A 16,139-nucleotide genomic window follows, 5' to 3' on the forward strand; every position below is an offset into this window, starting at 1 on the left:
TGCATATAAGTTACATAAGCAGGATGACAATATACAGCCTTGACATACTCCTTTTCCTATTTGGAACCAGTCTGTTGTTCCATGTAGACATCCTTTTATATATATATGAGAGTCAGTTGGATTTTAGAGATTTACTAGACTTTGATCCAGCTGGGATTTCCAGCTTCTGTCCATTTCATTCTCTGACCTTAGGCAAATTCAGAAATGCTCCTCCTCATTTTATCTTGCTCTTAAGTTACAGATTGCAGATGTATTTTTATTAGAGAATATTTGGGGATTCTATGATATATATTATGGTAACTATTCCAAATATTCACTTTTAGTTTCTAATCAGACCTCAGCAGTCATTGTGTGGAAAATATCACCTCCTAAATTACTAAGTTTTTATTTTCAGTAACTAGAAAAGGTCAGTTTTCATTCCAATCCCAAAGAAAGGCAATGCCAAAGAATGTTCAAACTACCACACAATTGTACTCATCTCACATGCTAGCAAAGTAATGTTCAAAATTCTCCAAGCCAGGCTTCAGCAGTATGTGAACCAAGAAATTCCAGATGTTCAATCTAGATTTAGAAAGGGCAGAGGAACCAGAGAGCAAACTACCAGCATCCGCTGAATCACAGAAAAGCAAGAGAGTTCCAGAAAAACATCTACTTCTGCTTTGTTTAGACTGCACCAAAGCCTTTGACTGTGTGGATCACAACAAACTGAAAAATTCTTCAAGAGATGGAAATACCAGACCACCTGACCTGACTCCTGAGAAATCTGTATGCAGGTCAAGAAGCAACAGTTACAACTGGACGTGGAACAACAGACTGGTTCCAAATCGGAAAAGGAGTACATCAAGGCTGAGTATTGCCATCCTGCTTATTCAACTTCTATGCAGAGAACATCATGCAAAGCCAGGCTTGATAAAGCACAAGCTGGAATTGATATTGGGAGAAATATCAATAATCTCAGATATGCAGATGACACCACCCTTATGGTAGAAAGTGAAGAAGAACTAAAGAGCCTCTTGATAAAAGTAAAAGAGAGTGAAAAAGCTGGCTTAAAACTCAACAATCAGAAAATGAAGATCATGGCATCTGGTCCCATAACTTCATGGCAGATAGATGGGGAAACAATGGAAACAGTAGCTGACTTTATATTTTGGGCTCCAAAATCACTCCAGATGGTGACTGTAGCCATGAAATTAAAAGCTGCCCCTTGGAAGAAAAGCTGTGACTTAGACAGCATATTAAAAAACAGAGACATTGCTTTGCCAACAAAGGTCTGGCTAGTCCAAGCTATGATTTTTCCAGTAGTCATACATGTATGGATGTCAGAGTTGGACTAAAAAGAAAGCTGAGGACTGAAGAATTGATGCTTTTGAACTATGGTATTGGAGAAGACTCTTGAGAGTCCCTTGAATAGCAAGGAGATCCACCCAGTCCATCCTAAAGGAAATTAGTCCTGAGTATTCATTGGAAGGACTGATGTTGAAGCTGAAACTCCAATACTTTGGCTACCTGATGTGAAGGACTGACTCATTGGAAAAGACTCTGATGCTGGGAAAGATTGAAGGCAAGAGGAGAAGGGGACGACGGAGAATGAGATGATTGGATGGCATCACTGACTTGATGGACATGAGTTTGAGTAAGGTCTGGGAGTTGGTGATGGACAGGGAACTCCAGCATGCTACAGTCCATGGGGTAGCAAAAAGTCAGACACAACTGGGTGACTGAACTGAACTGATTTTAAGTAAAATCCACTTTCCACTTCAGGGAATACCATGAACTTTCCAGCCTTTCAGGAATCAATTGTTACAACACATAAGTCCCAAATTCAAAATCTTTGGCTTTGAAGCTTCATTTTTTGAAACTTTATTAATATAAATAAGTTCTCATGAAGTATTAATGTATCCTCTCCAGGCCACAAGGAAAAAAAGCCATAATGAATAAATGAATGATGAGACTACAAATATCTTTAAAATCATAATGAAAGAGCATGTTTATATAGCAATAATCTGAAAATTAAGTTACTAGTAGTAAGTCATTACTATGTAATAATAATTACTATATAATAATAATTACATTATTACAACACAAGAGAAGACTCTACACTTGAATTTGAAGTCAAGTGGGCCTTAGAAAGCATCACTACGAACAAAGCTAGTAGAGGTGATGGAATTCCAGTTGAGCTGTTTCAAATCCTGAAAGATGATGCTGTGAAAGTGCTGCACTCAGTATGCCAGCAAATTTGGAAAACTCAGCAGTGGCCACAGGACTGGAAAAGGTCAGTTTTCATTCCAATTCCAAAGAAAGGCAATGCCAAAGAATGCTCAAACTACCGCACAATTGCACTCATCTCACACGCTAGTAAAGTCATGCTCAAAATTCTCCAAGCCAGGCTTCAGCAATATGTGAACTGTGAACTTCCTGATGTTCAAGCTGGTTTTAGAAAAGGCAGAGGAACCAGAGATCAAATTGCCAACATCCACTGGATCATGGAAAAACCAAGAGAGTTCCAGAAAAACATCTATTTCTGCTTTCTTGACTATGCCAAAGCCCTTGACTGTGTGGACCACAATAAACTGTGGAAAATTCTGAAAGAGATGGGAATACCAGACCACCTGACCTGCCTCTTGAGAAATCTGTATGCAGGTCAGGAAGCAACAGTTAGAACTGGACATGGAACAACAGACTGGTTCCAAATAGGAGGAGTACGTCAAGGCTGTATATTGTCACCCTGCTTATTTAACTTCTGTGCAGAGTACATCATGAGAAATGCTGGACTGGAAGAAGCACAAACTGGAATCAAGATTGCCAGGAGAAATATCGATAACCTCAGATATGCAGATGACGCCACACTTATGGCAGAAAATGAAGAGGAACTAAAAAGCCTCTTGATGAAAGTGAAAGAGGAGAGTGAAAAAGTTGGCTTAAAGCTCAACATTCAGAAAACAAAGATCATAGCATCCGGTCCCATCACTTCATGGGAAATAGATGGGGAAACAGTGGAAACAGTGTCAGACTTTATTTTTCTGGGCTCCAAAATCACTGCAGATGGTGACTGCACCCATGAAATTAAAAGACGCTTACTCCTTGGAAGAATAGTTATGACCAACCTAGATAGTATATTCAAAAGCAGAGACATTACTTTGCCGACTAAGGTCCGTCTAGTCAAGGTTATGGTTTTTCCAGTGGTCATGCATGGATGTGAGAGTTGGACTGTGAAGAAGATTGAGTGCCAAAGAATTGATGCTTTTGAAGTGTGGTGTTGGAGAAGACTCTTGAGAGTCCCTTGGACTGCAAGGAGATCCAACCAGTCCATTCTGAAGGAGGTCAGCCCTGGGATTTCTTTGGAAGGAATGATGCTGAAGCTGAAACTCCAGTACTTTGGCCACCTCCTGCAAAGAGTTGACTTATTGGAAAAGACTCTGATGCTGGGAGGGATTGGGGGCAGGAGGAGAAGGGGACTACAGAGGATGAGATGGCCGGATGGCATCCCTAACTCGATGGACGTGAGTCTGAGTGAACTCCGGGAGTTGGTGATGAACAGTGAGGCCTGGCGTGCTGCGATACATGGGGTTGCAAAGAGTCAGACACGACTGAGCGACTGAAGTGAACTGAACCGAGTAAGTCATTTAATATTTTCCCCCCAAATAGGAAAAAATGCTACCGTGCTACACACAGTGAAAGACACAGGAGTGTGTAATGTGATAGTGATCAGGATCTCAGAGCAAGGAACACCTGCAGGAGATGTTATTTTCTCCCATGGAGTCTGAATTCCTTACAACCATTAATACTTTAAAGGGAAGTTCCAGGAAAGTAGAGATCTCACTATGTAGAATGATTATGGTTTAGAACGGGGATTGTGTAAATCTTTTTTTAATGTTGTGTTTCCTTGAACACCTCACACAGGTTATTTTATAAATAATATGAATACTTATATTGTTATATTAAAATATATTAAGATATTGATAAATATTTGTACATGGATTCACTCACATTTTTCACATTGCAGGGGGACAGGGTCCCTGTGTATAAATTCTGTGCCAAGAAAAATACTAGTGAAGACTAATACTTAGTGTGTATAGTCATTCTTCTAAATGTGTTACTATAAATGTATTTTAACAGCCTATAACAATCCTATTATCATGCCCAATTTACAAATGAAAACATTGAGACACACCAAGGATAAGTCACATACTGAAAGCCACAAAGTTAAAGTGTCAGTGAGTGGGATTTGAACTCAGACTTTCTGAGTCCCTTAATCTGTGCTGTTAACCATTTAGTGACATATCAACTTGGAAGATGCACACTTCTTTAGGAAGGCATCATAGCATAGTGATTAAGGACATTGGTTTTAGAACAAAGAGGTTTCAATTAAAATCCCATTTCTCCTCTTTATTAGCTCTGTACCTTGGGCAGTTTTCTTAACATCTGTAAACCTCAGTTTTTTCTCTGTGTCAATGAAAAGTGTATTTACTTAGAAAAGGGTTATTAATAAGATAAGAAAGTATACTTAGCAGAGTATTGGCATTTAATAAACTAGAATTATTAATACTATTTCATCTAAGTACCCAGGGAAATTAAATGGCTTGCCCAAGGTCACATATCTAGTTATAGAAAAGAAAAGTTTAAACTATGGATTTCTTGGTTCAGATAATACCCAATACCGTACACTCTGACAATGGCTGGTCCCTAGGGATCTCTTACATTATTTGATCAGGTGAGATGACCCAGAAAGGAAACATATCCCCTCACAGTGTAGTTACAAACCACACAGGGTCGCCAAGCTTTACCAATGTGTTACGTCACTTCCGTCAGCCTGCATGCTAATGTCATCCTCTTTTCTTCAACAAATCAGAAACAATAACAGGATATTCACAAGAAAGTCGATCTTCTTCAAGAAATTTTTCCAATTAAAATTTGAAGGTGCAGTTAAATTTACATCATTAACATCCCCATCCCCGCATTAAGTGTTGCTCTGTTTTTTCTACACCCTAACATTTATCATGATTCACTTTAGAATTTCACACGTTTATAGATTTCCATATCAGCATTCATCTGCTAGTTTCCTGCTTAATATAAGGTTATATGAAGAATGTTTAAAAATCTACTTGTTCCCAAATAACTGAATTATCCTTTTACCCTCCCATGTTTAATAGGAGGAGATGTACATGTAAGGGATGTTTACTATTTGCCTGATATTTTTTATTTTTTAAACCTATTCATAGGCATTGCAATATATAAGCCTTATTGTACCCTTCTTATATATTACATTAGTAAAATTGTTTCAGTTGCATTTAGTTTCTGGGAGTTCAGTTAATACAGGCATGCTCCAAAGTGGTTTTAAACATCTTGTGGTCTGCACAGCATTCTTACAGGAAGGCCCTAAACGTTGTTCTTTCAAGTCATAGTTTTGATGACCCTCATGCACTTCCTGCTAATATTTTCTTTAGATTCTCCAAATCTGATTTGATTTAGCCCCGTAGCTTTATAAATGTCCCTGAAACACATGGGGTAGAACTATAATTGATGATTCAGCACATTTCCATCACATAAAAATCTAATTTCCAGTGGCACCACTTACTCTTTCATGCTGAGATCAATAGTTGGAGGGACCCTTAACCCAGCCATGTACCTGTCTACCCAACATGTATTCATAATACCAGTCTATAAATTCAATAGAGATATTAGGTTACAGGAACATTCATGCTCAGAATAGCACAATTTCCTCTTTTTTGAGTGTGGCTTCAGACAAACCACTCTTCTGACTAACCATGGTCTTCCTGAGTGAAAATGAGTCACAGAGCAGAACTGTTGAGCGCTTACCATTGTGTGTGCTGAGTAGACGGACAGAGTGAGTTCTGGGATGTTCTGAAGACTGGTAAAAAGTCAGTCTTTCCATCTACTTAGTTGGTTTAAGAACTGATTCTTGGATAAATACATATTTTTCAGTTGCTGGACTTTTTCAAATAGCTTGTTGAGATCCTTCTTTTTCTTAGTCAGAAAGGGAGCTCTCAGCATCATACCGTGGAGAGTTGAATGAATACGTATTCAGAGCTATTTATTCACCTGGTCATGCTTTTCTTCTTGTTCACGCTTTTCTTGTATACTTATAGGACATGCAACTGTGCATCTTCTCAATGCCACACCTAAACTCTAATGAAATAGGTAACTGGAAAAGAGGCATTTGACACAAGCTATCAAAACCCACGAAGTTGAGAAGCACCTTTGAAATGCTTCTTAAACCAAGGGTGAAGCACTTTTAAATAGGTTTCTCTGGTAAATTTTAATGCTTTCTAGTTTACATTGTTTTAAAAAGGATGAAACAAAACAGACATTGCTTTCTTATACTTTTCCTCAAGCTAGCTCATTGGTATATGTGTTTGCTAAATCACTTTAGTTGTGTCTTGACTCTTTGCGACCTCTTATACTATAGCCAGCCACGCTCCTCTGTCGATGGGATTTTCCAGGGAAGACTCCTGGAGTGGATTGCATTTCCTTTCTAGGGGATCTTCTTGACCCAGAGATGGAACCTGCGTCTTTTATGTCTCCTGCATTGACAGGCAGTTGTTTACCATTAGCAGCACCTGGGAAGCTCACTGGTAACTGACCTAAATCTAAGCTCCCTCCCCCATCACAAGTTTACTTTGAATGGTCTTTTACTGAATTGTACCTGAACTGAGATTCCACCATAAGACTTTGCTCTTTCAAGGCAGGAAAATTAGATTGGGAAATGAGCTGTCTTTTGTTTACCAAAAAGATTTGATGAATTATTTTGATGTTAGATTTCAGAGAAGAAGAGACGAGAGGAGTAATACTAAGAGAAAGCTCTGTTGCTATGCATGATAAAATAAGGAAAACAATGGAGTTTCTAGGTGTGGCCTGGAAAGACAGGATGGGAGGGCCCAGGGATGGAGAGAAGAAAGGACAGACATGAAAACAGGAACAAGAGGCAGATGTGGTCCTATAGCAGGAAACCTGGTATCTGAAGGAAAAAGCAATCAAAACATGATGGTAAGGATGCTTGAACATTTTATGAGAAGACACATGTTAGTGTTCAAGTGTTGACTCTACCATGACTCTATGTAATCTCATTTATTCTCTTGATCTTCATCAAAAAGTCTGCTACACATTGGTTTCTATGAATTGCATTTTTTTTTTAAAGCTGAGAAAACAGAACTTGTACCAAAGTGGTAGGCTACAGTCCATGGGGTCACAGAGAGTCGGATACAACTCAGTGACTAGGCACACATGCATGAAGGTTACAGAAGAGCTCAGGGATGTAGAAGTGTATTTACATTCCATATGTTTATATGTGTGTGTGTGTATATATATATTTATTAGTTCAGTTCATTTGCTCAGTCATGTCTGACTCTTTGAAACCCCATGGACCACAGCACGCCAGGCTTCCTTGTCCATCACCAACTCCCAGAGCTTGCTCAAACTCATGTCCATCGAGTTGGTAATACCATTCAATCATCTCATTTTCTGTCATCCCTTTCTCCTCCTGCCTTCAATCTTTCCCAGCATCAGGAGCTTTTCCAGTGAGTCAGTTCTTCACATCAGATGGCCAAAGTATTGGAGTTTCAACTTCAACATCAGTCCTTTCAATGCATATTCAGGACTGGTTTCCTTTAGGATGGACTGGGTGGATCTCCTTGCAGTCCAAGGGACTCTCAAGAGTCTTCTCCAACACTACAGTTCGAAAGCATCAATTCTTTGGCTCTCAGCTTTCTTTATAGTCCAACTCTCACATCCATACATGACTACTGGAAAAACCATAGCTTTAACTAGATGGACCTTTGTCAGCAAAGTAACGTTTCTATTTCTTAGTATGCTGTCTAGGTTGGTCGTACCTTTTCTTCCAAGGAGCAAGCGTCTTTTAATTTCATGGCTGCAGTCACCATCTGCAGTGATTTTGGAGCCCAAGAAAAGAAAGTCAGCCACTGTTTCCATTTCTTCCCAAATATTTGCCCTGAGTTCATGGGACCAGATGCCATGAACTTAGTTTTTTGAATGTTGACTTTTAAGCCAGCTTTTTTCACTTTCATCAAGAAGCTCTTTAGTTCTTTGCTTTCTGCCATAAGGGTAGTATCATTTGCATATCTGAGGTTATTGATATTTCTCCCGGCAAGCTTGATTCCAGCTTGTGCTTCATCCAGCTCGGCATTTCACATGATGTACTCTGCATAGAAGTTAAATAAGCAGGTGACAGTATACAGCCTTGATGTATTACTTTCCCAATTTGGAATCAGTCCCTTGTTCCATTTTCGGTTCTAACTGTTGCTTCTTGACCTTAATACAGATTTCTCAGGAGTCAGGTCAGGTAGTCTGGTATTCCCATTTCTTTAAGAATTTTCCACTGTTTGTTGCAACCCACAGAGTCAAAGGCTTTGGTGTAATCAATGAAGCAGAAGTAGATGTTTTTCTGGAACTCTCACTTTTTCTATGATCCAGCAGATGTTGGCAGTTTGATCTCTGGTTCCTCTGCCTTTTCTAAATCCAGCCTGAACATCTGGAATTTCTTGGTTCACATATTGTTGAAGCCTGGCTTGGAGAATTTTGAGCATTACTTGGTTAAATTGTGAGATGAGTGAAATTGTGCAGTAGTTTGAACATTCTTTGGCATTGCTTTCTTTGGAATTGGGATGAAAACTGATCTCTTCCACTCCTGTGGCCCCTGCTTTCCAAATTTACTGGCATATTGAGCACAGCACATATTGAGCATAGCATCATCTTTTAGGATTTGAAATAGCTTATCTGGAATTCCATCACCTCCACTAGCTTTGTTCATAGTGGTGTACCTATGGCCCACTTGACTTCTAATTCCAGGATGTCTGGCTCTAGGCGAGTGATCACACCATCGTGGTTATCTGGGTCATGAAGATCTTTTTTTGTTCTCCTTTTATAGTTCTCCTTTGTATTCTTGCCACCTCTTCTTAATATCTTCTGTTTCTGTTAGGTCCATACTGTTTCTGTCCTTCATCATGCCTGTCTTTCATGAAATGTTCCCTTAGTATCTCTAATTTCCTTGAAGAGCTCTCTAGTCTTTCCCATTCTATTGTTTTCTTCTGTTTCTTTGCATTGATCACTAAGGAAGGCTTTCTTATCTCTCCTTGTTCTTTGGAACTTTGCATTCAAATCGATATGTCTTTCCTTTTCGCCACTGTTTTTCTCTTCTTTTCTCAGCTGTTTGTAAGGCCTCCTCAGACAACCATTTTGCCTTTTTACATTTCTTTTTCTTGGGGATGGTCTTGATCACTGCCTCCTGTCCAGTGTATTAACCTCCATCCCTAGTTCTTCAGGCACTCTTTTTCTATCAGATCTAATCCCTTGAATCTATTTGTCACTTCCACTATAATTGTCATGGATTCAATTTAGGTCATACCTGAATGGTCTAATGGTTTTCGGTACTTTCTTCAATTTAAGTCTGAATGTGGCAATAAGGAGTTCAACAGCTAAGCCACCCACAGTCAGCTCCTGGTCTTGTTTTTGCTGACTGTATAGAGCGTCTCCATCTTTGGCTGCAAAGAATATAATCAGTCTGATTTTGGTGTTGACCATCTGGTGAGGTCCATGTGTAGAGTTATCTCTTGTGTTGTTGGAAAACGGTGTTTGCTATGACCAGTGTGTTCTCTTGGGAAAACTGTTAACCTTTGCCCTGCTTCATTTTGTACTCCAAGGCCAAACTTGCCTGTTCCTCCAGGTATCTCTTGACTTCCTACTTTTGCATTCCAATCCCCTATGATGAAAAAGACATCTTTTTTTTTTTTTTTTTTGGTGCTCGTTCTAGAAGGTCTTGTAGGTCTTCATAGAACCCTTCAACTTCAGCTTCTTCGGCATTAGTGGTGGGGGCATAGACTTGGATTACGGTGATAATGAATCGTTTGCCTTGGAAACAAACAGAAATAATTCTCTCATTTTTGAGACTGCACCCAAGTACTGTATTTCAGACTCTGTTGTTGACTATGATGGCTACTCCATTTCTTCTAAGGGATTCTTGCCCACAGTAGTAGATATAATGGTCATCTCAATTAAATTTTCTGATTCCCATCCATTTTAGTTCACTGATGCCTAAAATGTCAATGTTCACTCTTCCTGGCTCCTATTTGACCACTTCCAATTTACCTACCTAACATTCACCAGCCTAACATTCCAGATTCCTATGCAGTATTTATTGTTCTTTACAGCACTGGACTCTACGTCCATCACCAGTCATATCCACAACTGGATGTTATTTTCACTTTGGCTCTGTTTCTTCTTTCTTTCTGGAGTTATTTCTCTACTCTTCTCCAGTAGCATATGGGTACCTTCCAACCTGGAGAGTTCATCTTTCAGTGTCATATCTTTTTCCCTTTTCATACTATTCATGGGGTTCTCAAGGCAAGAACACTGAAGTGGTTTGCCATTCCCTTCTCCAGTGGACGACATTTTGTGACAACTCTCCACCATGTCCCATCTGTCTTGTTTATATTTATATACAAATTCTAGATTTGAAGATTTTTATGTACCAAACATTGAAATGAATCTTTTCAATAGGATCGAAAAAAATTAAGCAAATGTGAATCACTGCCTTGAGACAGAACAGAAACAGTTCAAGAATGGTATGGCATGACACTACTAAGTGTCTGAGAGCATAAATGCAATTTTTACTCCTCCACAGACGCTGTGTGATTATGAGACGAAAGGATGTGATAAGGTTCATTTCATTTATGTGAGCCCATGGCTTGTCTTTGTTTCTTTTTGAAAAGTGATTAATATCTTACTGAATTTTTCACAGCAAATGTACACATCAACTGAAAGATACTTCTATCAGGATTTCCCTACTGCTGAATCGGAGATGACCACTTACACAAGTATTGTGACCAAGAAGGCAGAATGATACATTTTAGTTTCTTTAATGTCTCTTTGGAGAACCTACTGTTGAATCTCATGATCAGCTAGACCTTTGCCCCCAACCTCCAAAGGCATAAAACCTCAGACACACACTTTACATGCAGTAAGATATATTAGAACATATACAGGAAAACACAGATACCAAAACATAGATACATTCTGCCGTTTCTTTATTATGAAGTTTGGGGCAAATCAGTTCACACATCTGAAATCTCCATTTCTCATCTGGAAAACAGAATAATCATAACCAAGAATGCTTTGTGAGAATTAAAACATAACATTTTAAAAGTGCTTTTTAACAAATAGGTAAATGCTTAAGAATGCCTGTTAGTTTCAGTCTGTAGAGCCTTCTGGGCTCTCTCTCCCAGACTGTTGTCTCTCCTCTCCCATCACACCATGGCTTCTGCCATTTGTAATCACCAGCAAAGCCAAACTGCCACATAGGGTAAACACATTTTCATTGCTTAGAGGCAGGAGTCTTGCTAGTTACTGCATTGAGAGAGATTTTTGGCCCTGCTTGATTGTAGCAATTACATTCAGATGAATGGAAGGGCTAAAAGCCAGTATATCAGCCAAGCAAATGCTGCAAATGCCTGATCTTTTAAAACAGTTAAAAGCTATATTTTGAAAGGAAATATACATACACACACACACACACATAAACCATACTGCAGTACCATCTCCACCACCACTGCCAAACCGTTAGTCATTTGCTTTCCAAAGCCAAAATAAACTATTTGCATTTTACTTTCACTTTTGCTTTCTTGGAATATTTTTCTATAGTAGGTAAATGTATCTAATTTCCTACCTAACCCATATAAATTCATGAATCTCACCTCTTCTTTAATTACTCTGAAAGAATAGGTAATTTTGCTAAGTGTTTTGCATCTTGGCTGTGACACCTCACACTTAATTGTCCTTAATTTACACCTACAGAGAAGTAACTCCCTCAGTGTTGTATGAGTGTTGAGTGCAAAATGCTAACTCTTGAGTCCAGGCTATTACATGTCATTTCACATTGCCTCCCAAGTTCTTCATTATTAACATTACACATATTATTAATGTATTATTTATGCATATTAACAGTTATGTTAACACATTATTTATACATGTTATTAACCTTAATTAGTATACTTCTATGTGACAGGCACTGTTGTTAATTCTTTTTTTTTTTCCCACATAATATTTATTTATTTATTTTTCTTTCATTTATTTATTTTTTATTTTACTTTACAATTCTGTATTGGTTTTGCCATACATGTTGTTAATTCTTTAGGTAAAAATTTCATTTTATCCTTTAAATCATACCATGAAGTTGGAATTGCTTTATTATTCCTGACTTCCAGAAGAGAAAACTGAAGCTTGCATAGGATGGTAACTTGCTAAAATCATACTGTTACTAAATTGGAGGACAGGATACAGATTCAAAACCTCTAACTCTGCACCACACATACCTCTTCTTCCAGGGCCCACACTCAGGATTGATAACCACTGAAACTTGGTCACAGGCTACATTTTCTACTTTTTTTTAATTGAAGTATGGTTAATCTAAGTTCAGTTCAGTTCAGTCACTCAGTTATGTCCAACTCTTTGTGACCCCATGGACTGCAGCACACCAGGCTTCCCTGTCCATCATTAACTCCCAGACCTTACTCAAACTCATGTCCATGGAGTCGGTGATGCCATCCAACCATCTCATCTTCTGTCATCCCTTTCTCCTCCCACCTTCAATCTTTCCCAGCATCAGAGTCTTTTCCAATGAGTCAGTTCGTCACATCAGGTGGCCAGAGTATTGGAGTTTGAGCTTCAACATCAGTCCTTCCAATGAATACTCAGGATTGATCTCCTTTAGGATAGACTGGTTGGATCTCCTTGCAGTCCAAGGGTCTCTCAAGAGTCTTCTCCAATACCACAGTTCAAAAGAATCAGTTCTTCAGTGCTCAGCCTTCTTTATGGTCCAACTCTCACATCCATACATGACTACTGGAAAAACCATGGCTTTGACTAGACGGACCTTTGTTGGCCAAGTAATGTCTCAGCTTTTTAATATGCTGTCTAGATTGGTCATAGCTTTTCTTCCAGGGAGCAAGTGTCTTTTAATTTCATGGCTGCAGTCACCATCTGCAGTGATTTTGGATCTAAGTTACAGGTGTATAATATAGTGATCCACAATGTTTAAAGATTATGCTCCATTTGTAGTTATTATAAAATATTGACTATATTGCTTGTATTGTACAGTATATCCTTATAGCTTATTTATACCTAGTAGTTTGTACTTCTTAATTCCCTACACCTATATCGCCCCTCCCTGCTTCCGTCTCCCCACTGATAGCCACTAGTTTAATCTCCATATCTGGGAGTCCGCATCTTTTTTGTCACATCCACTAATTCACTGCGTTGCTTAGATTTCACGTTTAACTGGCGTCGTGCGGTACTTGTTTCTCTGTCGGATTTCCTTCATGTAGTGTAACGCCCTCTCACCCTCATGTGTGCTGTGTTGTCGCCCCACTGGACTGCCTACTGTTTGCGATGTGCCCATGCTCTGTGCTTTCCCCAAGAGCTGGTCCCCACGCCTGGGATTTTCCTCCCCTCCCCTCTTCCCTGTGCTCACCTGGAGAAACTCCATCTTCCACGGCCGCCAATGTCATTGTACCCTGTGAATTTCTCTGCCCATCTCCTCCCCCTAGACGCCATTTGATTACTCCATGGCATTATGATCTGTCTTCTATCATGCTGGAATGTATCTTATGTCGTTGGTGACTGTTTATTGTTCTAGCTCTTTAAAACGTGGATGGTGTTTCAGGAGGTCACTGATGGTCATTGATAGTATGTGACTATAGATTGACCCTTGAGCTGGACCTAGGCAATTAGGTCTCCTTACAGACCTTCTGTTCTTGAAATATGCATTCCACCCATTGTTCCCACACATTGAGACCATTTGGAGAGTATATGTGACTTAACTCCCTTAAAGTGAAGTTGCTCAGTTGTGTCCAACTCTGCGACCCTATAGACTGTAGCCTACCAGGCTCCTCTGTCCATGGGATTTTCCAGGCAATAGTACTGGAGTGGATTGCCATTTCCTTCTCCAGGGAATCTTCCCAACCGAGGGATTGAACCTGGGTCTCTCACATTGTAGACAGACATTTTACCATCTGAGCCACCAGGGAAGTCAACCCCTTTAAGGCTTCTACATAAACTCTGAAGATTCTGGACGTTGGTGCAGAGATTACTCATCTTGTGATGTGCAACATAAGCCTCGTATGAAGATTCCCTTGCTTATTAAATCTGCCACCCACCAATCTGAGTGGACTGCCTCTTTTTTTGGTCTCTCCATGGTTTCTAAGTCTGAGAACCAGTTTTCACTCAACGAATCTCCCAGGTTTCACACCAATAGATGGCATTTTATTCTTCTGCATTCTCTACTGTCTGTCAGAGTGACTGGCCTATACCAGATATGAATGCCCTTCATTATGTTTTGAACTGATTTGGTACAACTGCTTTAGCTGTCATTTTGATTCTGCCCCCAGTAAGGATTCAGTTCAGTTCAGTTCAGTTCAGTCTCTCAGTCGTGTCCGACTCTTTGCTACCCCATGAATCACAGCACGCCAGGCCTCCCTGTCCATCACCAACTCCCGGAGTTCACTCACACTTGCATCCATCGAGTCAGTGATGCCATCCAGCCATCTCATCCTCTGTCGTCCCCTTCTTCTCCTGCCCCCAATCCCTCCCAGCATCAAAGTCTTTTCCAATGAGTCAATTCTTCACATGAGGTGGCCAGAATACTGGAGTTTAAGGATTAGAACCAAAGAAATCAGAGATCCTTTCACCTAGTTTTGCTCTCCCTGGACCTTTTTTAGTAAATAAATCACAGGTTTTAGTCCTTTTTCAGAATGTCTCGATCTGATTTTTGTTTCTGTGAGGTAATTTTAGTCCAATAGCTGCTAGGTATGTCAGATCATCAGTGTGAATGTGGTGGCTTGAGTTTTCAGTTTTCTTTGTTTCAACCCAATGACATTTCTCTCTCTCTCTCTCATTTCCTTTCCATTAATGGTTGGTTTTCAGGCCTTTCATAAATTACTTTTGGCTATTAGTGAAATTTGCCAGTTCTTTAAAGTACCATGTGTTCAGATACAGGCAGCCATTTTAGGACCGTCTGGAATAAAACCTTATTTTATGCTTTTTTGTATGATGCTAGTATTACTTTATTCATGGGTTCTAAAATTTCTCTCTTCATAATTGTTTCATTATAAGAAGTCAAGAGAGATCAAATATGATGGTTGATGTGTGAAAAATTAAACTTAATCTACCAGTCGTGCAACAGTCAGAAGCTCTCCCAGTCTCCTTAAAGAACAGAGAGGGGAGGTGGGAAATGAGAGTCCTGCCCTGCTGACAAGCACCTTCCAAGGCCAAGTGGAGCAGTCGTGCCCATGCTATGGAACTGTGCCATAAGACCATTGTTTGCAGATCTTGGTTTTCTACCCTTTGATGCTCCCTACAGCGTCTTGTGTCTCTCGGTTGGCTTGGCTTCCACCTCTGTGTCTGCTTTCCTTGGATGATTACCATCTGATTATTGTTCCCAATAGGCTGTGATTACATCTGATGCTTCAGCTTTCTTCCAAAGTCTTCCCCTATTTCTGTTACTCTGAGTTTTGCCACCCCTACTATTCCACCTCTAGTCTCATTCTTTCCCAGACTCACCCAGTTTACCAGTGACTGTGGATTGGACTGTTGAGATCCTTTTACTCCCAAAGCTACCCACGTCTAGAATATCTCACCTGGTGCACAGGGCTTTATCTTTGACTTAAGTTTCTCATCCTCAGCATACGGCAATACAAGAGAAATGACTGTGTTTGTATTTTTTTCCTTAGATGTCATAATAGAAATATTACTAAAATATATTACAACTTGTTTCTGGTCCAGATTCTGTTCTTAGTGAGCTCTGTAACATAAGGCAAACAGTCAGTGATGAGTCTGCATCAGAATAACCTGTACAATATGGTCAATCATGGACCTATTGAAGTGGAATCTCAGGAATATGTACTTTTCAGATCTAGGTGATGCTCTTGTTTTTGTTATCTCAAATTTCCCTCCAGGAATAAAATTTTTCCCTATCAAAAGTGTTTAAGAATTCAGGAGAATTAGAAATAGTAAACATTTGATTTCATATTTATTGTGTTGTTGTTGTTTAGCCACTGTGTAGTGTCTGACTCTTTTGTGACCCCATGGGTTTTCCTAGGCAAGAATACTGGAAT

This window comes from Oryx dammah, unplaced genomic scaffold, assembly GCF_014754425.2.
Source record: "Oryx dammah isolate SB20612 unplaced genomic scaffold, SCBI_Odam_1.1 HiC_scaffold_7, whole genome shotgun sequence".
Lineage (NCBI taxonomy): Eukaryota > Metazoa > Chordata > Mammalia > Artiodactyla > Bovidae > Oryx > Oryx dammah.